Source organism: Carcharhinus amblyrhynchos, chromosome 8, assembly GCF_965287045.1.
Source record: "Carcharhinus amblyrhynchos chromosome 8, sCarAmb.v2.hapA, whole genome shotgun sequence".
In the NCBI taxonomy this organism is placed as follows: Eukaryota; Metazoa; Chordata; class Chondrichthyes; order Carcharhiniformes; family Carcharhinidae; genus Carcharhinus; species Carcharhinus amblyrhynchos.
Genome location: NC_137331.1, coordinates 37439223 through 37462048, shown reverse-complemented (window position 1 = coordinate 37462048; position 22826 = coordinate 37439223). Strand labels below are relative to the sequence as shown.

The 22826-nt window shown below is 42.4% G+C and overlaps 1 protein-coding gene across 1 annotated transcript in view; it reads left to right on the top strand.

The window, feature by feature from the left end:
- The window catches only part of atp9b (ATPase phospholipid transporting 9B), a 290399-nt gene that overhangs the window by 132814 nt on the left and 134759 nt on the right, over positions 1-22826 (top strand). The gene's annotated exons all lie outside the window — the stretch shown is intronic.

Below are 22826 nucleotides of genomic sequence, written 5' to 3'. Positions count from 1 at the left end.
TACATATTTGCACATTTTATTTTTGAACATATACACATACAGATGTGTTTGTGTCTACTGGTGTACAGTTAACCAGACAAAATGGCTGCAAGTTACTTCTGTGCACTTTGTATGTTGCATTGCTTGATAGCTGCTCTGGTGTGAGACTTCTGTGTGTTTTGCTAAGGGGATGGGAGATGGAGTTTTGATTATTTTGTTCATCATATTTCAAAACAGTTTAGAGAAATATATACAAAAATTATATTCTCTATCTTTATCTCTTACAAATTCCAACTGCAATTAACTTAACTGAAAATTAGGTACCCGAGCATCATAATTAACCTCAAATCTTTTTTCCCTAACCTGGGAGGCAAGTTGGCACACTTCTATATCCTGGCTGAGACCAGCTAACAGACTGCAAAACTAACCTAGAATATTTTTCCGTGTACGCTTTGGTGCTGGACCAGACATGTCCTGACCCACTGACTCATCAAGAGAACTCTGATGTGTATTCTTATCCAAGACTAAATTGGCAGTCACGCAAGATGCACATTGAATGTTGAATGGCACCCAGCAGCGTAGAGAGGCAACATGAAAGGAAATCATGTGCAGTAAGTAGAATGATCTGAGGAATGTCAGCACAAGTTATTTGGACAGGGGACAATTTCTCATATTGGTTTGGGGCTTATGGAAGATTGTTTGCTTGAATGAATTAATTCCACTTGTAATTACATCACCTTTTTGCAGGAAAAACAGATATAACAGATGCATTGTAACATGCACAATAAGGAACAGTTGAAACCTGACTTTAGTCATACCTGGTACTAGGAATAATTGGCATGCTTTAACCTTGATGCTTTCTGCTAATAACATTGAGATTCCCTCTGCAACCTTACATTGGGCTTGCATATTCCAAATATGCTTTTGTGACGTGCTTTCCTATAACATGAAGAAAATTAATGAAAAATAGAAGTAAAACATAATTATATTTTCGATTAGTTTAATCACTTCCCGCTCCTCTTAAAGCATGTGCCTGTTTTGATTGAAGTTGGAGGAAGCTTGTTTTGCCTTTTGTACAACGTGTCGTCATTATTTTTGGTGTCTGGTATTCTTTTTCTACTATATTATTTAGCTGTTAGAGACTGCTGTTGTTCCCACACAAAGCTCATATAATGGCCTAGATTATCTCAATTGTAGGCGATAACAGATGGGAAAGAAGTGAAGGATGACGATATAGGACACCACTTCTCTATTAGTATCATGTGAATTATTTCTTGATCAGCTGATGAAAGCTTGCAGTGGAGGACAGAATTTGATGAATGGATGTTATGTGAATACTAAAAAAAATCAAATCACCAGCAGTTTAAGATGGGAATAGAGATTTTTTTGAAGAAGTAACTTCCAGAAATTCTAAACTTTTTTTTAAACTGGTCACTTTGTTTTTGAGGACCGCACAAAACCCCTGTCTTGCTTTCACGCTTTACTTTAGAACTTGTAAGTATGTGCGCTAAGTTTTCCTTGTATTCCTGCTTGGTGTTATTCTATCTATTCTTTCTTATTAAGTCAGTGTAATTGATCCCTCCTTAATGTTTCTACTGAGCAAAATTTCATCATTGCCTTAATTTGAGTTCCTCTTCTAACAGATTTGGCTGGTTGAAAAGCAAGATCAGGATCTGATGTCGTTAGTTTTAGAAGAGCAATACTAATAAATTAACTATCATTGGATAATTTTCTGATCATATTTAAGAGTACTCTTGCATGTTCATGCTGGCTAGCCGCACGATTATCGAGCTGCGTAACGTTTATGTCTGCAGAAACTTGTAATGTGGTCAATATTTAGTCTTTCTGAAAAAAAACAGCCACAGTGGTCTCTAATATTGAAACCTTGTCAGTAATGCTGATCCAAGTATATGAACATAACAAATTTTGAACTTGGCCACTAAGACAGCAATTATTGTGCAAAAATGATTTATAGTCAGTGAAACGACCAATCTCAAAAATTAAGAGTCGCTACTATTTTAATGTCCTTCTGTTTAAAAACTCAATGTTTTCTGTTGCATGTTACAAAATCATTGCTGTAGACCGATATTGTCTAAGACAGCTTAATAATTGGCTGTCTAACCTTGCTTTCTAAATTAAATACAACATATTACATTTGAAAAAAATTAACTGTTAATTTATGAAATTAGACCTTTAGATATCTTGTTACTTTAACTATCAAGTTTGAATGGTGCCACCTGCTTGTGTACAGTTCATGTGAGTCTGAAAGAAGCTTAAACTTGTCTTTTATTGATAATCAAGTAATATCATGACAAAAATAATCATTTGGTCAAGTCGCATTTGGCCAACATGGGATGAATAGGAGTACTAATATTTTACATTTATTTCAGGAACACAGGAAAGCACTTCTTTCTGTAGGCGCAATGGGTGGGCAGAGTGGGGGAGACATGTTATTCAATTTCCCCAAATTTTTTCTGCTCCCCCGCCCCAATAGTTGCTGCAGCTTCTACCTTACACGAGCTTTTGAGATCTGCATTTGATGTATAATGCAAATGCCCTCCCATGTCCTAAACTAAAATGTTGACATTTTTGAGTTGCAACTGTATAATAAAACATACAGCTCTTGGTGACCTCAAAAATAGTTTGTGGTGAAGTTATGATACTAAATTTGTCTATGCTATATTAAAAAAACTTCAAAATCTATCTTCCTCTTATGTTTTTCATACAGAGTAAAGTTGATTCAGCAATGTATTAATTGCCATATCCACAAGGAAATTGTATTTAAATTTGTCACAATATACTTGTAGTTCCCACCATTGCTGATGCTGTTGAACACCTTTTTTCTCTTCCCATACTCTCCAATTTCCTTGGCCTATAATGGTGTCAAACTCTTGGCCCAATGGACTATGTTTCCCTAGATTTTGTAAATATTGTAATTTTATTAAAATATATAATTGAAGTAGTATGCAAAATAGGAACAAAATATATAACTTTAAATTGGGGACTGAATTATGCCTAAATAACCTGGTCTGGTTATCCCCAACTTCTGTTGATAACCTTGGAAGAGACCAGCAAGGTTTTCCCCTCTTTTTATGAAATCCAAAGTGCCAATATTTATTAAGAGTGAAACCACAAGGTTCACCTTTTAAAAACAAAATTTTGCTGCTCATAAATCAAAGTACATACATACGTACTCTCCTCCATCTTAAATAGTCAATTACATTCAAAATATTCAAAAGTACAAATATTGTTTCTTGTACTCTAAACCAAACTTCTTAACTCAGTTTCTTCTATGCCAACGTGACTTGCACCACAAAAAAAATTCCAGTCAGAAACTTATCGGAAGTTGGAAAATAAATTACTTGGTCTGAGCACTGTTCCAAGGATTTGTAGAAGAATTGAGATTTCTTGGGCCTTTTGCTTGCTTCCAGTAATGTCTCTCTCTTTAAATTTCATCCAACAGTTGACAGCCGTTGACTCCGAACTCAGCATAAGCTTTGCTAGCTGCTTAAGTGTAGCCAACTTGGGTCATCATTTTTCCTGGTCTTATGTTCTTTAACCCTGGAATCTTGACTTTAGGAACTTTCTCTTTTCAGCTTAGCTATCCTAGGCATTAAGCACGCTGTTGGTAGAGTTAACAAGGGTTTTAAACTTCTAGAATTTTAGCCAAATTCTGCTGGAAGAGGTGTTCTTTGAAGCCAGCATTTTCTACACTTAAAGAATTTTGAAATAAACTTCCCGTTTGCCTTTTGCTTTTCCATTGTTTATTGCCCAGGCAACTTATCAGTTCCTGGAACAAGTTGCTCTTCTAAGGGTCGTCACTCCAACATAAAATATACATTTTTCCCCCTCAAACCACATGGGCCATCACAATCCGCAGAACCCTATCTTCTTTTGTTTCCTTTTTATATCACTTCTGCATGCTGCTTTTTAATTATACATCTCTGCATCCATGTTGAGATTTGAAAAACCACATGTCAGCTACCTTCTCCATCTTCTTACTGCATGAACAAAGGCATTTCACTTGTACTGGTAATTATACTGATTTTTCCTTCTAAACTCTTCACCACTGACCATGCATTGGATCTTAGCCTGCACAGGTGTGGTTGGAAATTCTCTTGACCCAAATGATTGCCAATTGCAAACATTTTGCTTTTGCGAGAGATTATAATGACTCAGAAAAGCTGATATTTAAGAGGCAGGGTGGTGTTATAGATCAGTTTGATCATCGTGTAAAATATATATTTTTTACATGTTACATGGATTAAATTTTGATCCCGTGAGAAGCAGGGCAATAACTGAAAAAAACAGACAAAACCTTTTGCAAAATGTATTTTGAGTAACTTAATTGGTTTTCCAGGTCCTCCACCAATTATATTATGACCAAGGTTGGAACCTTAGGGTCATACTGTTGCTATTTGGTCCATTGTTGCACTTAGATCTTTTTGCCAACAGACCTTTTTGATTGGTGTACTCCTTTTGTAGCACAAAAATGGGCAGGTAAGTAATCATGCAAGAATCTCATCTGTTAAGTGGTGCAATTTCTAGTGATGCTAACTCTTGGGAGGTATGAAATATTGTGGGGGAAAAAAAGCCTGCAGGAAATTTTAAAGCTTGCAGCAGAAGTTTTTTTAAATTCTTTTGTAGGATGAGAGCATTAGCAGTAAGGCCAGCATTTGTTGCCTGCCCTAACTAGCCCTGGACCTTTTTGAAATGCTGCAGTCCATCTGGTGTTGATACACCTTTAGTGCTTGTAGATGGTGGACTTGTTTGGAGAATCAGGAGGTGAGTCACTAATCACAGAATTCCCAGCCTCCTACCTGCTTAGTCGCTTTAAAAAAAGGGCGGCATTGATAAGTTGGGCTGAAGAGCCAGTTCCCCCAGGCTCTGACTCTACGCGCTTGTCGCCACAGTATTTCAATGGCTGGTTCAGTTTAGTTTCTGATCAGTGGTCAACCAAGGATGTCAAATTATTTCTCGTATGAAAGACATTACCACTGATAGTGCAGCACTCCCTCAGCAGTACACTGGGGTGTTAGGCTAGAGTATGTGCTCATGTCCTGGTGTTGGATTTATAGAATCATAGAACCCTACAGTGCAGAAAGAGGCCCTTCGGCCCATTGAGTCTGCACTGAACACAATCCCCCCCAGGCCCTACCCCATATCCCTGCACATTATACCCAGTAATCCCTCTAAACTACACATCCCTAGACACTAAGGAGCAATTTCTTAGCAAGGCCAATCAACCTAACCCGCACATCTTTGGACTGTGGGAGGAAACCGGAGTACCCAGAAGAAACCCACGCAGACACAAAGAGTATGTGCAAACTCCACACAGACAGTGACCCGAACCAGGAATCAAACATAGGACCCTGGAGCTGTGAAGCAGCTGTGCTAATCGCTGTGCTATTGTGCCGCCCCTCCTCAGCCTTCTGACTGAGGCAAGAATGCTGGCAACTGAGCTACAGCTGACTCGTGGAATAGGATATTGAACGAGATGGATCAAAGGCAGCTTAATGGGGTTGAAATACAGATCAGCCATGATCTAGTCAAATGATGTAATGACTTGAGAGACTGGCCTCTTCTTGTACCTATGTTCACCCTGCAATATCTGAAAGGAATTTTTTTGCTTGCATGACATTGCACTTAATGCAAGGAAAGGGTCCAAACTGGAAAAGGGTTCAGAAAATACTCATTGATTCCCTTGGAGGAGACTGTCCATGATATCCTAATAAAAGGGAGAGAGAGAGTAGGGAAAGGTGAATTTGCAGACCTCCTCCAAGTTTAGAGTTGATGCCATTCTCCTCTTTGTATTTCCAGATGAATAATCTCTGTTCACAGAGCATATTTCAAGACAGATTCTGATATTTCTTGCCACTGGTGTTTAACATCCATTTCTCTGTCAGAATGGGCCTGGGTGCATGATAGGGAAGGTGGCCAGAGTAAGATTGCCCCTGTGGCATTCTCTTTGCTAGTATCAGCGCAATATAAGCATCCTTGGGGGTGCTTTTGGTAAGCTTAAGGAGGTAGCACTGGATAAGCCAAGGTGCACAGGTGAGGAGGAGCGTGCATCTGTTGGCAAGAAGACGGCTTGGTTGCCATCAGTGATGATGTGGAGATGCCGGCGTTGGACTGGGGTAAACACAGTAAGAAGTCTCATAACACCAGGTTAAAGTCCAACCAGTTTTTGATAGTAAATCCACAATCTTTTGGGGTTTACCCCTTCGTCAGGTGAGTGGAGAGTTCTGGTCTTGAACAGAGCATATAAAAGGCACACAAAGTTTACACAATACTGATTAGAATGCGAGTCCTTACAGCTAACCTGCTATTTAAGTCTTAAAAGATGCAGACAGTGTGAGTGGAGATAGCATCAGGCACAGGCTAAAGAGATGTGTATTGTCTCCAGACAGGACAGCAAGTGAGATTTTACAAGTTCAGGCAAGTAGTGGGGGTTACAGATAGTGCGACATGAACCCAAGGTCCCTGTTGAGGCCGTCCTCATGTGCGGAACTTGGCTATCAGTCTCTGTTCAGCGACTCTGCGCTGTCGTGTGTCGTGAAGGCTGCCTTGGAGAACGCTTACCTGAAGATCAGAGGCCAAATGCCCCTGACCGCTGAAGTGTTCGCCAACAGGAAAGGAACAGTCTTGCCTGGTGATTGTCGAACCATGTTCGTTCATCCATTGTCATAGTGTCTGCATGGTCTCCCCAGTGTACCATGCTTTGGGACATCCTTTCCTGCAGCGCATTAGGTAGACAACGTTGGCTGAGTTGCAAGAGTATGTGCCGTGTACCTGGTGGATGGTGTTCTCACCTGAGATGATGTCATCCATGTCAATGATCCAGCATGTCTTGCAGAGGTTGCTGTGGCAGGGTTGTGTGGTGTTGTGGTCACTGTTCTCCTGAAGGCTGGATAGTTTGCTGCGAGCAATCGTCTGTTTGAGGTTGTGTGGTTGTTTGAAGGCAAGATGTGGGGATGGCCCTGGCGAGATATTCGTCTTCATCAATGATGTATTGAAGACTCCGGAGAAGATGTCATAGCTTTTCCGCTCCGGGGAAGTACTGGACGACAAAGGGTACTCTGTCCACTGCGTCCTATGTTTGTCTTCTGAGGAGGTCAGTGCGGTTTTTCGCTGAGTCGAGCGCCATATCCTGCTCTTATGAGGGCATTTTTCAGTGTCTAACATAGAACATAGAACATTACAGCGCAGAACAGGCCCTTCGGCCCACGATGTTGCGCCGACCAGTTAAAAAACAATGACCCTCTAACCTAAACCAATCCCTTTTCATCCATAAACCTATCCACGGATCTCTTAAACGCCCCCAAACTAGGCGCATTTACAACTGCAGCAGGCAGGGCATTCCAATCCCTCACCACCCTCTGGGTAAAGAACCTACCCCTGACATCCATCCTATAACTACCTCCCCTTAATTTAAAGCCATGCCCCCTCATACTAGCTTTCTCCATCCGAGGAAAAAGGCTATCACTATCCACCCTATCTTATATCATCTTATATGTTTAATCATCTTATATGTTTCAATAAGTTCCCCTCTTAGCTGCCTTCTTTCTAGCGAAAACAACCCCAAATCCCTCAGTCTCTCCTCATAGGACCTCCCCTCCATACCAGGCAACATCCTGGTAAACCTCCTCTGCACCCTCTCCAAAGCCTCCACATCCTTCCTATAATGTGGGGACCAGAACTGCACACAATACTCCAAGTGCGGCCGCACCAGAGTTGTGTATAGTTGCAACATGACGCCGCGACTCCTAAATTCAATCCCCCTACCAATAAACGCCAAGACACCGTATGCCTTCTTAACAACCTTATCTACTTGATTCCCTACTTTCAGGGATCTATGTACACATACACCTAGATCCCTCTGTTCATCCACACTATTCAGAGTCCTCCCGTTAGCCCTATACTCGACACATCTGTTATTCCTACCAAAGTGAATTACCTCACACTTCTCCGCATTAAACTCCATCCGCCACCTCTCGGCCCAGCTCTGCAACCTGTCCAAGTCTCCCTGCAAACTATGACACCCTTCCTCACAATCTACCACATCTCCAACTTTGGTGTCATCAGCAAATTTACTAATCCACCCAGCTATACCCTCATCCAGATCATTAATAAAAATTACAAACAGCAGTGGCCCCAAAATAGATCCCTGAGGCACACCACTCGTAACTGAACTCCATGACGAATATTTACCATCAACCACCACCCTCTGTCTCCTATCTGCTAGCCAATTCCTGATCCAATTTCCTAGATTACCCTCAATCCCATACATCTGCATTTTCTGCAGAAGCCTACCATGGTGAACCTTATCAAACGCCTTACTAAAACCCATATATACCACGTCAACTGCCTTTCCCCCATCCACCTCTTTGGTCACTTTCTCAAAAAACTCAATAAGGTTAATAAGGCACGACCTACCCGCTACAAAACCATGCTGACTATCTCCAATCAATTCATTACTCTCCAAATAACTATAAATCCTATCCCTAATAATTTTTTCTAAAACCTTGCCCACAACAGAAGTAAGACTCACCGGTCTATAATTCCCGGGGAAGTCTCTGTTCCCCTTCTTAAACAATGGGACAACATTCGCTATCCTCCAATCTTCCGGTACTATACCTGAGACCAACAACGACCTGAAGATCAGAGCCAAAGGCTCTGCAATCACCTCTCTTGCCTCCCAGAGAATCCTAGGGTAAATCCCGTCCGGCCCAGGGGACTTATCTATTTTCAAACCCTCAAGAATATCCAGCACATCCCCCTTATCAACTGCAATACTGTCTAGTTTACACCCCTGCAACCCAGTGTTCTCCTCAGCTATATTCATGTCCCCCTGCGTGAACACCGAAGAGAAATGTTGGTTCAATGCCTCTCCAATCTCTTCCGGTTCCACACACAACTTCCCTCTGCTGTCTGTAACTGGCCCTAATCTTGCCCTAACCAACCTTCTGTTCTTAACATACCTATAGAACGCCTTCGGATTCTCCTTAATCCTATCAGCCAAAGTCTTCTCATGTCCTCTTTTAGCCCTTCTTAACTCACTCTTCAACTCCCTCCTAGCCAATCTAAAGCTTTCTAGTGCACTACCTGAGCCCTCAAGTCTCATCCGAACATAAGCCTCCTTTTTCTTTCTAACCAACGAATCAACTTTTTTAGTGCACCACGGTTCCCTAGCTCTACCAATTCCTCCTTGCCTGACAGGGACATAGCTATCAAGGACTCGCAGTAGCTGCTCCTTGAAAAAACTCCACATTTCGGACGTTCCCAGTCCCTGTAGTCTCCTAGTCCAACCTATGCTTCCTAATTCTCTCCTAATGGCCTCATAATTACCCTTCCCCCAGCTAAAACTACTGACCTGAGGTTCATGCCTATCCCTTTCCATCACTAAGGTGAACGTAACCGAATTGTGGTCACTATCACCAAAATGCACACCACCTTCCAAGTCCAGCACCTGGTCTGGCTCATTTCCCAGCACCAAATCCAATATAGCCTCACCTCTAGTTGGCCTATCAACATACTGAGTCAAAAAACCTTCCTGCACGCTTTGTACAAAAACTGACCCCTCTAACAAGCTAGAGCTATAGCAATTCCAATCAATATTAGTAAAGTTAAAGTCCCCCATAACAATTACCTTATTACTTTCACTCCTAACCAGGATTGTCTCTGCAATCCTTTCCTCAACCTCTCTAGAACTTTTAGGAGGTCTATAAAAGACTCCCAACAGGGTGACCTCTCCTCTCCTATTTCTAATCTCCGCCCATACTACCTCAACAGACAAGTCCTCATCAAACTTCCTCTCTGACACTGTGATACAGTCCTTGACTAATAATGCTACCCCTCCCCCCCTTCTACCTCCTTCTGTACTCCGACTAAAGCATTTGAACCCCGGAACCTGCAACAACCATTCCTGACCCTGCTCTATCCACGTCTCTGAAATGGCCACAACATCAAAGTCCCAGGTACTGATCCACGCTGCAAGTTCATCCACTTTATTGCGAATACTCCTCGCCTGGAGGTGTCTGTCGCAATCCTCCTCGTCTGAGCAGATCCTGTGTATACGGAGGGCTTGTCCAAAGAGGATGGCTTCTTTAATGTGTTTAGGGTGGAAGCTGGAGAAGTGGAGCATTGTGAGGTTATCTGTGGGCTTGCAGTACAGTGAGGTGCTCAGAAGACAAACATGGGACACGGTGGACAGAGTACCCTTCGTCGTCCAGTACTTCCCTGGAGCGGAGGAGTTACGACATCTTCTCTGGAGTCTTCAACATATCATTGTTGAAGACGAACATCTTGCCAGGGCCATCCCCACTTCTTGCCTTCAAACAACCACACAACCTCAAATAGAGCATTGTCTGCAGCAAACTACCCAGCCTTCAGGAAAACAGTGACCACAACACCACACAACCCTGCCACAGCAACATCTGCAAGACATGCTGGATCATTGACATGGATGACATCATCTCAGGTGAGAACGCCATCCACCAGGTACACAGCACATACTCTTGCAACTCAGTCAACATTGTCTACCTAATACGCTGCAGGAAATGATGTCCCAAAGCGTGGCACATTTGGGGAGACCATGCAGACGCTACGGCAACGGATGAATGAACATGGTTCGACAATCACCAGGCAAGACTGTTCCCTTCCTGTTGGCGAACACTTCAGTGGTCAGGGGCATTTGACCTCTGATCTTCAGGTAAGCGTTCTCCAAGGCAGCCTTCATGACACACAGTGCAGAGTTGCTGAGCAGAGACTGATAGCCAAGTTCCGCGCACATGAGGACGGCCTCAACAGGGATCTTGGGTTCATGTCGCACTATCTGTAACCCCCACGACTTGCCTGAACTTATAAAATCTCACTTACTGTCCTGTCTGGAGATAATACATATCTCTTTAGCCTGTGCCTGATGCTATTTTGACTCACATTGTCTGCATCTTTTAAGACTTGAATAGCAGGTTAGCTGTAAAGACTCGCATTCTAATCAGTATTCTGTAAACTGTGTGTACCTTTTATATGCTCTGTTCGAGACCAGAGCTCTCCACTCACCTGACGAAGGGGCAAACCCTGAAAGCTTGTGGGTTTACTGCCAAATAAACTGGTTGGACTTTACCCTGGTGTTGTGAGACTTCTTCTGTGCCATCAGTGACTCATACCTTCTCAAATGCAACAACGTGGTGAAATTAGGCTGCCCTGATAAGCATTTGTTGCACTTCAGTGGGAAACACTGGACTTTGCCAACCTATGCTTTGGTCACCCATTTGATACATGTGTGGCCAGCGCAGTAAGAACATAAGAAATAGGAGCAGGAGCAGGCCATCTAGCCCCTCGAGCCCGCTCCGCTATTCAACAAGACCACGGCTGATCTGAAGTGGATCAGTTCCACTTTCCCGCTTTTTCCCCATAACCCTTAATTTCCTTGTCTGTCAAAAACCTATCTACCCGTGACTTAAATATATTTAGCGAGGTAGCCTCCACCACTTCAACAGGCAGAGAATTCCAGAGATTCACTACCCTTTGAATGAAGAAGTTCCTCCTCAACTCTGATCTAAACTGCCCCTCCCTTATCTTGAGGCTGTGCCCTCTCATCCTGCTATCCTTCCTAAGCGGGAAGAATCTCTCTACCTCTACCTCTACCCTATCCATCCCTTTCATTATCTTATACGTCTCTATAAGATCCCCCCCCTCATCCTTCTAAACTCCAACGAGTACAGACCCAGTCTATTTAGTCTCTCTTCATAGTCCACCCCCCTCACCTCCGGTATCAGCCTAGTGAACCTCCTCTAGTGATCCTCCTCTAGTGAACCTCCTAGTGAACAGTAATTGATGTAATTGTTCTGTCCCTTTATAGCAATTGGGAACAGAATTATTATTTTTCAGTCTCTTGGCACAAGTCCTATTCCTTAACATTAAATAACATTTTAGATTACCTTCCACAGCTTTCTCAACCCCAGTAATTTTTTAATATTTAAAGTGTATCAGTATTTTTTTTATTTATAATTGCAGATGATTACACAATTGTAGATGCTGTGAATAGTAGACACTTCAGCCTTAAAAACATAGGACAGTTATCCATTTAAATGCACCATCATTGATCACTATCTTTCCTTTTGTATTGTGTAGTGAGTTTGTGATCCAATTTACAATGTTCTCCTTTATCCTGGAATCTTTCACTTCAGTCACAAGTCTCTTGGTAGGCATCCCAATTGCTTTCTGAAGTCACATTAATCTCATCTATCAGTTCTATTATGTTCTCAAAAGAATTTGTGTGAAGTTGTTGGCTAGAACTGACTTTCATAAATTTGGATTGGAACTATTGCCTTTCCTTTTATAAATCCCGTTGAATAGCTTCCTTTACTCACTAATTTGATCTTTCCCTTCCTGTCCTTAAACAAATAAACCTAAAAGCTTCAGGATCGTTTTTCTAAATTTTTCGAATAATGTTATATTTGCCTTTAATAAGGCATGAAAAAAATTCAACTCCAGTTTTGCTTCTATTTCTGAAAGTCATTTTGAACAAATTGTTATTCTATTCTCGTACAGATATTCAAGCACTTCACTTAGTGACTGCCCACAAATATCTATTTTCTGAAATGAACCTGTTAACTCCTTGGAATTGAAAAATAAAACACATCCTTTTTATTCTACCTGACTGCATTTTACACTAAAGGTGACCCCATATCTTGACACTGAGAACATAAAAGGTATGGTAAAATTAACCATGCCGTATATATAACATAGATATATTCCTCTTCCTTGCTGAAAGGAAATTCTTACGGTGCTTATGCCAAATGCACAATCAAAATATTTATAAATTAGTTTAATTTCAGATGTGCTGATTAGCAAAAGAAATAATTTTGAGGAATTGGGTGGTTCATAAAACAGCTATGTTGAACAGACTTGTTTTTAATGTGAACTGGCTCGATTCCAGAACCAAAGGTTAGTACGTGACTAAATATTGCTCAATAATGCAACCTAGTTTTTATCAGAATAGATGGTCTATATTGAATCTGATTGTATTGTAGCTAACAGTGATTTTGGAGAATTTAGTTTGACTTATTATTGTCACACATTAGTGTACAGTGAAAAGTATTAATTGCACGCTATACCGTTCATAGAGAAGAAAATGAGGGAGTGAGAATGTACTGTTACAGTCATAGCTAGAGTGTAGAGAAGGATCAACTTAATGTAGGGTAGGTCCATTCAAAAGGCTGATGGCAGCAGGGAAGAGTTCTTGTGTTAGTTGGTACGTGACCTCAGACTTTTGTATCTTTTTCCTGATGGAAGAAGATGAAAGAGAATGTCAGGGTCCTTAATTATGTTGGCTGTATTACCAAGACAGTGGGAAGTGTGTAGACCGAGTCAATGGGTGGAAGGTTGGTTGCCTGATGGATTGGTCTACATTCACAGCCTTTGTAGTTTCTTGCAGTCTTGGGCAGAGCAGGAGCCATACCAAGCTGTGATACAACCAGAAAGAATGCTTGAGTACAGTGTTTGATGAATGGCAAGCTCAAGAATAAAATATTACATTTGCTATTTGTAGTAGTGTGTGTTTCAGGAAATAATCCAAAAAGTTGAATGTATGAGACTTTGTTTGTTTGTTTATTCTAAGCATCTAGGGGAAAGCTGTTACCTCTATTTTTTAAATTGTGATTTTAAAATTGAAGTTGATGCATGCAAAGATCATTATCAAATTTTGCACGTAGTTTGCAAATCTTAAAACTTCAGATGCTTGATTCCATTCTAGCCCTGGTAACTGGCATAAATATTGAAAGCTTTCATTACTGAGCTGCCTCAGCTGTGAACATGGTTGATACTGCTTTCAAGTGCAGATGAACTTCCTTTTGGGCCGATGGTTGCTTTATATCCTTGAACGTCATACATTTGACTTTGATAAAGGAATCCTCAGGCTTATTTTTCTCAATATGTGGAGATGCTGGTGTTGGACTGTGGTAAACACAGTAAGACGTCTCGCAACACCAGGTTAAAGTCCAACAGGTTTATTTGATAACAAAAGCCACTAGCTGTCAGCACTTACTGCTCCTTCGTCAGGTGAGTGGGAGTTCTGTTCACAAACAGGGCATATAAAAACACAAACTCAATTTACAAAATAGTGGTTGGAATGCAAGTCTTTACAGGCAAGCAAGTCTCAAAGGTACAGACAATGTGAGTGGAGAGAGTGTTAAGCACAAGTTAAAGAAATGTGTATTGTCTCCATCCCAGACAGTTAGTGAGATTTTGCAAGCCCAGGCAAGTCGTGGAGGTTACAGATAGTGTGACATGAACCCAAGATCCCGGTTGAGGCCATCCTCATGTGCAGAACCTGACTATCAGTCTCTGCTCAGTGGCCCTGCGCTGTCATGTGTCACGAAGGCCGCCTTGGAGAATGCTTACCTGAAGGTCAGAGGCCGAATGCCTGTGACTGCTGAAGTGTTCCCCAACAGGAAGAGCGCACTCTTGCCTGGTGATTGTCGAGCGGTGTTCGTTCATCCGCTGTTGTAATGTCTGCTTGATCTCCCCAATGTACCATGCCTCGGGACATCCTTTCCTGCAGCGTATCAGGTAGACAATGTTGGCTGAGTTGCAAGAGTGTATACCTGGTGGATGATGTTCTCACGTGAGATGATGGCATCCATGTCAATGATCTGGCATGTCTTGTAGAGGTTGCTGTGGCAGGACTGTGTTGTGGTCACTGTTCTCCTGAAGGCTGGGTAGTTTGCTGCAGAGACTGGTCTGTTTGAGGTTATGCAGTTTCTTTTGCTACCAAATAAACCTGTTGAACTTTAACCTGATGTTGTGAGACGACTTATTATTTTTCTCACAGCAGCTTTCTCTCCATAGTGGCCACAAAGAGCATTCCTTACACTTGATGCTAACTAGATCTTCTAAACTGAGCTAGGCTTCTATGCTTCAACGTAAGTCCAGAGAAACCTTCCTGAAGTGGCCAGCATGGTTCCTATCCTTCACCCAGTGTGTTGAGAATTCATTGTAAATTATTAATGTTTGCAAATGCAAGTTGAAAGATAAATCTTTTGATATGAAAGAAAACCCATCATTTAATGAAATGCCCAGAAGATTCATTGAACTAATTAGAATATTAATTTGGATTTTGGATTTGGACTGAGGGGCCATGTTTCCTTTTCTTCATGCTCTGCCACTTCTCTTTCAGTTCACTTCCAACCCTTGTTGCCACCTGTGATATCTTGACCTTGTGGCTTGTTGTCTTCTTGTCTCCTGGTCTTTTTCCTTTTTCTTCTTATATAATATTATTTGTGTTGGTTTTTTTTTTGTACGAGGTACTGAATGGAGGGTACCCTCGTGGCAGAAGAAACGGGGTGCGTGGGCGAGAAAACAGGAAAACAGGGTGATGGTCTTCTGCTGTATTTTAGGTGGTTGGGTGGAGGTTGTTGTTGAGGTGGGGACTGTTAGGTTTGGGGTTTCTGGGGGCTGGAGTGGATGTCAGTGATGTGTGCATGTGTTGGAGAGTTATTTTTGAGGGGTCTTCTGTCTGGGGAGGTTTTATGTCTACTGCTGAGTCAGATTCTGGGTTTTATTTGGGGGGGGGGGTAGGGGTGTTGTTGGTAGGTGGTACTGGAGGGGTTGGGGAGCAGAGATCAGGCTTTGAGGGGGAAGAGTGTCCTGGGGCTTTCCTGATCAGGATGTTAGCGGGTAGGTTGTGGATTGAAGGGTGCTTGTTGTTTTCCGCTATCTTGGCAGTTTCATTTCCCTTTTGTGCTTATTAGGGTGAGGGGGCTCCTGGAGCTAGTGGGATGGGGTTACTTCTTAAATTTTTTGTGGGTGTTTTATGTTGTGGTGGGCAGGTTGGTGTGGTGTGGATTTGGATAGTATGTATTGGATTAGTGTGGGGGCATTTATTGGTGGTGTAAGCTGGTGTAGGGACTTCCTCGTTTACTCAGATGGTTTATGGGTTTAGTTGGAGTTGGGCTGGAATCCAGCAAACCCAAGTAATGCCCTAAAGGAGTTGTTGCATTGCTGGATTCCATGATTGGATTGAAATAGAAGTAGTTGTGCTGCTACTTTTGTAGTTACTGCTACACATTTGGATAAAAGCAGGACAACTGTTGCCTTAACTAACAGTGGTGTATTACAACTTGTATTTGTATAGTACCTTTAACATAGTAAAGTATTCCAATGTGCTTTAAAACATTGTCAAAAAAAATTTGGACGCTGAGTAGCAAGGTATTTGGTTGGGTGGCATGGTGGCGTAGTGGTTAGCGCTGCTGCCTCACAACACCAGGGACCTGTATTCAATTCCCAGCTTGGGTTACTGTCTGTGTGTAGATACGTCCTCCCCATATCTACGTGAGTTTCCTCCGGATGATCAGGTTTCCTCCCACAGCCTGAAAGACGCATTAGTTTGGTGCATTAGCCATATTAAATACTCCCTCAGTGTGTGGCGACTAGGGCACTTTCACAGTAACTTCATTGCAGTGTTAATATGACACTAATAAATAAGCTTATACTTTAATGGCCAAAAGCTTGGTCAAAGAGGTAGATTTTAAGGAGCATTAAAGAAGAGTCTCATGTCGAGATTTGGGGATGTAAGTCCAGAGCATAGCATCTCAACAGCTTCAGACATGCCTATCAATGGTGCAGCGATAATTTTAAGTGATGCTCAAGAGACCAGAATTAGAGGAGTATAGATATTCCAGAGCCTTGTATGATGGTGGAGGTTAGAGACAGTTTGCACAGTGGCAAAATGAGAATCAAAAGAATAGCTATCCAGAAACCATAAACATGGTCATGAAAGATCTTCCAGGCTGATGAACATTTTCAATTAATAGGAGTTTTATAACTATATACAGTTCTGATTTAAGAACAAAGAGCAGGAATAGGATTCTTGCATATGATGTGGGAAAATTTTCCAAAAGGAAATGGGTGGTCCATGGCTCAGCAGCTAGCACTGCTGCCTCACAGCACCAGGGGCCCAGGTTAATTTCCGGTCTCGGGTCACTCTGTATGGAGTTTGCATGTTCTCCCCTCGTCCACGTGGGTTTCCTCCAGATGTTCCTGTTCCCTTCTGCAGTCCAATGATGTGTGAGTTAGGTCGATTGGCTGTGGTAAATTGACCCAGTGTCAGGGATTAGCAGGATAAATATATCGGGTTACAGGAATAGGGCCTGGGTGGGATTGTGGTCAGTACAGACTCGATAGGCCGAATGGCTGCCTTCTCCACTGTAAGGATTCTGACTCTAATGAAAACGTAAGCATGTACTCTCCGAGATTGACAACACAAGATCATGAGGATGATGGAAGAGCTAGCATTAGGATGAAATCCTTTATTGGAAACCAGACAGTGGTGACCTGACATAGCTGGCAGACTTGCATATAGATGGATATGGATTGATACAGCATTTTTACCATGCCTCTCCACACCTATTAAAATGATTCTCTCCAACTATTTGAAATACATTGACTGTTGTACTATAGGCAGTCTTGGCAGCCATTCTGCATGTGGAAAGATGGCATGACGATGAATTAAATAAGTTTCTGGTGATGGTAACTGAGTGTGAAATGTCAGGAGCATTAGGACAATTCTCTGTACTGTAGGATCCATGATGTTCACTTGAACGGCAATATACAGGTGGAGCCTAAAGTCTAATCTGTATGATGGTGCAATGCAACACTCCCTCGGGATTGCATTACAGTCAATTAACGTTTGCTTAATCCTGGACGAAGGCTCTTTACTAATATCAATAAAATTAAAGTTGTACAAGAAAACTGAGCCCTCAAGATGGAAGAGTGCTGGGAATGAGAATTATAAAATTGTGATTGCTTGGCAGGGAACTAAAATTGCCTGGTGCTAGAGGTGCAGTAAGACATCAGTTGAAATTTCATTTTAATAAAGATACGTTTAGCACTTCAAGTGAATTTACAGGAGGCATCAACACAGTTGGCTTGAGTTGCTCAATCGGGTGCATTGACACCAAGAAACGATGGTATTAGTACCAGATCTGTTGGAAGGGTGATCTGTGAAAAATAAAAACCTTCCACAACAGCTAGAATAACATTAGTTAATTCACAGATGGAAGGAGCCAGGCAATTGAGATTGGCAGTTGAAGTAGGAAAAGACAGCAAAGAATTTTCAAAGGTCATCCCAACAGCTAACCTGCAATGCTCTGTTAGATGTGACTGATTTATGGATGAGGTTTGCTGTGAGTTATTCTCCAAAACGTAAATATGAGACAGTGGTCCAAAGGGTTCAGTGGTGAAACTGCGTTGAAATGTGAGGGAATTCTAAGGCTTGATCTCATTCTAAAATCCTAGTTAAGCTTGCATTTAGCATTTAACTTAACCATGGCAACAACTTCTAGTTTCTTTCAGTCTTGGGGAGCAGCAAGTCCCCCCGCTACTAGACAGCTACAAAGTGAGTTAATTAGGCAGCTGGTTAGAACTAGTTCCTTGAGTGACTCTAATCACTGGAGTCTCAGCCGGTATAAATCCAAGAGGTTTAGCAGACACACAAAGTAAGGAGCATGTAGGTGTAGCTTTGTATGAGTGCAGCGTGGCCAAGTGCTTAATTCCAGGAATTTGTGATGAGGCCTCTTACAAAAAAAAGTGGTGTTCGGGAATAGGGACAAAAAACAGTGAAATGGAGAACTGAAGTTCGGAGATGCAAGAAATTTATTAAATATTTAAATTATTAAATATTAAATAATTTATTAAAACTCCATAACATTACTATGGAAAATTGTCAGACAACATTTCTAAACTTGAAACCTAATTAGCTAAATAAAGACAGTAGGGCAGGTGATGTATTACACCTGTGGGAACTGATGGGTACCTGTTATCCATGGCAACCACATCTGCAATAGGTGACTATAGCGTGAACTTTTGCTCAGAGTTGCTAAGCTGAAATCTGTGTTTTAGACACTGCAATGCATCAGGGAAGGTGAATGTTACCTGAGCACTTGGTTCCAGGAGACAGCCACACCCCCTTACGCTAGGTATTCCGGATTTGACCTGTGATTAGGTACAAGAGGGTGTGAGTGCAAGTCAGGCATGTTTAGGGATTTGGAAGTTAGCAATTGAAGAGTCTGTGGGCGGTATTTTGCAGCCTTGCTTGTCCTGAAACCGTAAAATTCTACCCGAGGTTAACGGACCGTTCCATTGTCTACACCTCGCCTGCTACAATTTTCGTGGAGGGTGGGACGGTAAAATTCCGGCCTCTGTGTCCAATAGGTTTGTTTTTTTTTTGCACCTTGGAATTCTTTCATGACCATGTCATGATTTCTGGATAGCTGTTCTTTTGATCCCTTTGTTGCCTATGTGCAAAAACGTCTACCATCCCTACAACCCTCTGATATATCTGTGCATCTCTAATGGGTACCTTGAGCATCGCTAATTTTAGTTGCTGGATGAGATCTGGAACTGCAGGGATGATGAGCAAACTGACCGTGGCATTCTGGTGCACAAAGACATTTAAGTTGTGGTGGGGGAGTAAAAAGCAATGTAGTTGTATAAGGTCCATGTAGTTAAGGGTGTAGGTACTGTTCTGTGCAGTCAAGAACATGAATCCAAAGGTGTATTGCCTTTCCAGTGCCAGGGTTAAGGATATCTCTTTTGGGGCTGGAGAGGAACTTGGTGGGAGGGAAATGTTACAGACAGAAGAGGCTTCAATTTAAAATAATCCTAATTTCTCCTGGGTCTACCCATCTGTAAACAAATTCTTTTTATTTTAGATTTCCGCCTTTATAATCTTTCAGTTTTGGAGTGATTCAACCGTCTATTAATAACCTCAGGGTAAACTCAAAATAGGGTAAAATCAGCAGGTTAATTTATTTTGCACACTCAAAATGCAAGGAGAAGGTTCTCAGTGCTTCCTTCACCCCCTACCTTTTTTTTGTATTCATGCATTAAAAGAGGGGTAAGGGAAAGTGAGATACAGGCAAAGACCACAAACAAAATAAAACTTACTATTTCATCCTGAGTCCGGAAACAAAAGTCCAATAGTGTAGTCCTTCAGAGAGGTTAGCAGACTGAAACTGACATTGGATAATTCACTTTTCCAGTAGCATTAACTTCCATGATGGGAGAAGCATGTACAAAGAAGAACAAAGAACAAAATCAGCCCGGGAAACAGGCCCTTTGGCCCAACGAGCCCGTGCTGCCATCTCAACACCACCAGTCCCCCTCTCCACCCACGACCCCTGTCTAATGTTTTATGGCCATCCAGATTGAGGGAAACTGATTTAGGGACAATTTATTCCTGCCAATCAGCCTAACAGCACATCTTTGGGGTGTGGGAGGAAAGCGGAGCACCCGGAGAAAACCCACGCAAGCACGGGGAGAATGCGCAAACTCCCACAGACACCAGCCCAAATCTGTGTCTGCGCAGCAATCAGCGATAGTCACTGAGCTGTCGTCTTGCCCAGTATCTTGTCCAGTTTAGGCACACACTAACGACATGAAGCACTAGGCCAATCCTGAACAACCAAGAGCAGCCCCAGTACGACCCATTGTGTGTATGCCCCTCGTAGGACACGAGGTGGACCGACTTAAAACCTGTGAATGAAAAGAGAAAAACATTATTATCATAACATACCCATTTACATTACCAGGGACGCCCCAATGCTAATGACCCTTATTTAAAACAATCTCCTATATCCACCCATCTCCAACCCAGACATATGCCTGTCTAAGTTACTCTTAAATGACTCTAGCGTGTTTGCCTCCACCACCTTACTTGGCAGAGCATTCCATACCCCCACTACCCTCTGTGTGAAAAACCTCCCTCTAATATCTGTCTTGTACCTCTCCCCCCTCACCTTAAGTCCATGGCCCCTTGTCCTACGTGTCTCTATCATAGGAAATAGCTTACCTCTGTTTACTCTATCTATACCCTTCATAATCTTATATACCTCAATTAGATCCCCCCTCAGTCGGCGTCTTTCAAAGGAAAAGAGCCCCAATTTCTTCAATCTTTCCTCGTACCCCAGTCCTTCCATACCAGGAAGCATCCTGGTAAACCTCCTCTGCACTCTCTCCAGAGTCTCCACGTCCTTCCGGTAATAAGGCTAGAAAAAGACCCCTCCTCCACTACTCTCTGACTCCTCTTTGCAAGCCAGTTCTCTACCCATCTAGATACCTGACCACATATCCCATGAGCTTTAATCTTCTGTACCAACCTACCATGAGGGACTTTGTCAAACGCCTTACTGAAACCCATATAGACGACATCAACGGCTCGTCCTTCGTCGACCGTTTTTGTCACCTCCTCAAAGAATTCTACCAGATTTGTAAGGCAAGGCTTCCTCTTGACAAAGCCATGCTGCGTATCCATAATCCGATCGCAATGCTCTAAGTGTGCATACATCCTATCCCTAAGTATCCCCTCCATCAACTTACCTACCACTGACGTTAAGCTCACCGGCCTATAGTTACCCGGGCTATCCCTCCTACCCTTTTTAAACAACGGTACCACGTTTGCTATCCTCTAGTCCACTGGGACCTCACCTGTGTCCAAAGAAGAGACAAAGATTCGCGTCAGAGGCCCAGCAATCTCATCCCTCGCCTCTCTAAGCAGCCTAGGATAAATACAATTGGGCCCCGGAGATTTATCAGTTTTAATGCCATCTAAAAGCCCTAACACTTCTTCCCTCGTAATCGATAGATCTTTCAATTTGCCTACCGCTCCCTCAATGACCGTACCAGACATCAAGCCCCTCTCCTTCGTGAATACCGTCACAAAGTATTCATTCAGGATCTCCCCCATTTCCTCTGCCTCTAAGCACAATTCCCCACCTCTGTCCCTGAGAAGACCGATTTTACCTCTAGCCACCCTTTTGTTCTTAAGATAGGAGTAAAACGCCTTTGGATTCTCCTTAACCCTACCTGCCAAAGCCATCTCATGCCCCCTCTTTGCTCTCCTAACTCCCCGTTTGAGATCCCTCCTACTCTGTCTGTATTCCTCCAATGCTCTCTCCGTTCCCAGCTGCTTAGACCTGACATACGCCTCTCGTTTCTTAGTCTTGTAGAAGGCATAGATACAGAAGTTCAGATGTTCAGATAGGAGCACTGTAGATGGGGCAGGCATTTTAAATCTGGACAGAGTTCTGGATCTGCTGTGGTTGGTTGCTGGCTGACTGCCTCCTTTTTATTTGATGAGGCAATATTACACGTTAAAGCAGCTTCGGGAGGAGATTGTGTGACATAACTCCCACTTCCCCTTTGTTGGATGAAGGATGATATTCCTGGTCTGGATTCTTGAGATGCTTAATGTTTCATCCATTAACAAGTTTACCAGAGGTTTCGGGATCATTTTGCGCTCCACAGAGAGCCATGAAAACTGGGCATTGGACAGATTTTTAATCGAGACTGTTGAGGGTCAAGAGGGGGGGGGCTATGTTGGATGATGATAGCCTGCAGAAAAGTGGAGTTAAGGCCCTAGTCAGAGCAGCCCTGAGTTTATTGAATGGTGAAGCAGACTGCATGTGCTAAAAGACCTAGTCCTATTTTTGATCATATAAAATGTCAGGCTTTGCTCATTGATAGCATTTTGCCTCTGAATCAGAGTGCAACCACTCTGCGAAGGCTGACTCCGAAAGAAGAGATTAAAGTTGACATTGTATTTCTGTAATAATGAAAATGGCACCTTTGGCAATGCCATATTTATTGGAAGGCTAGCTGGGAGTGGGTTTCAGCTTGAAATCGATGTGAAGAAATTGAGTGATTTGACAAGCATTGTAGTTGGAGCAGCTAATGGAGATGTGCTGGGAGTTCATTTCCAATGTTGGTGCTTGACTGATTCTTTTTTTTTTGAAAAGGATGAATTTTGGAGTTGGTGCCTAGTAGTTGTCCTGTTTCATTCTTGT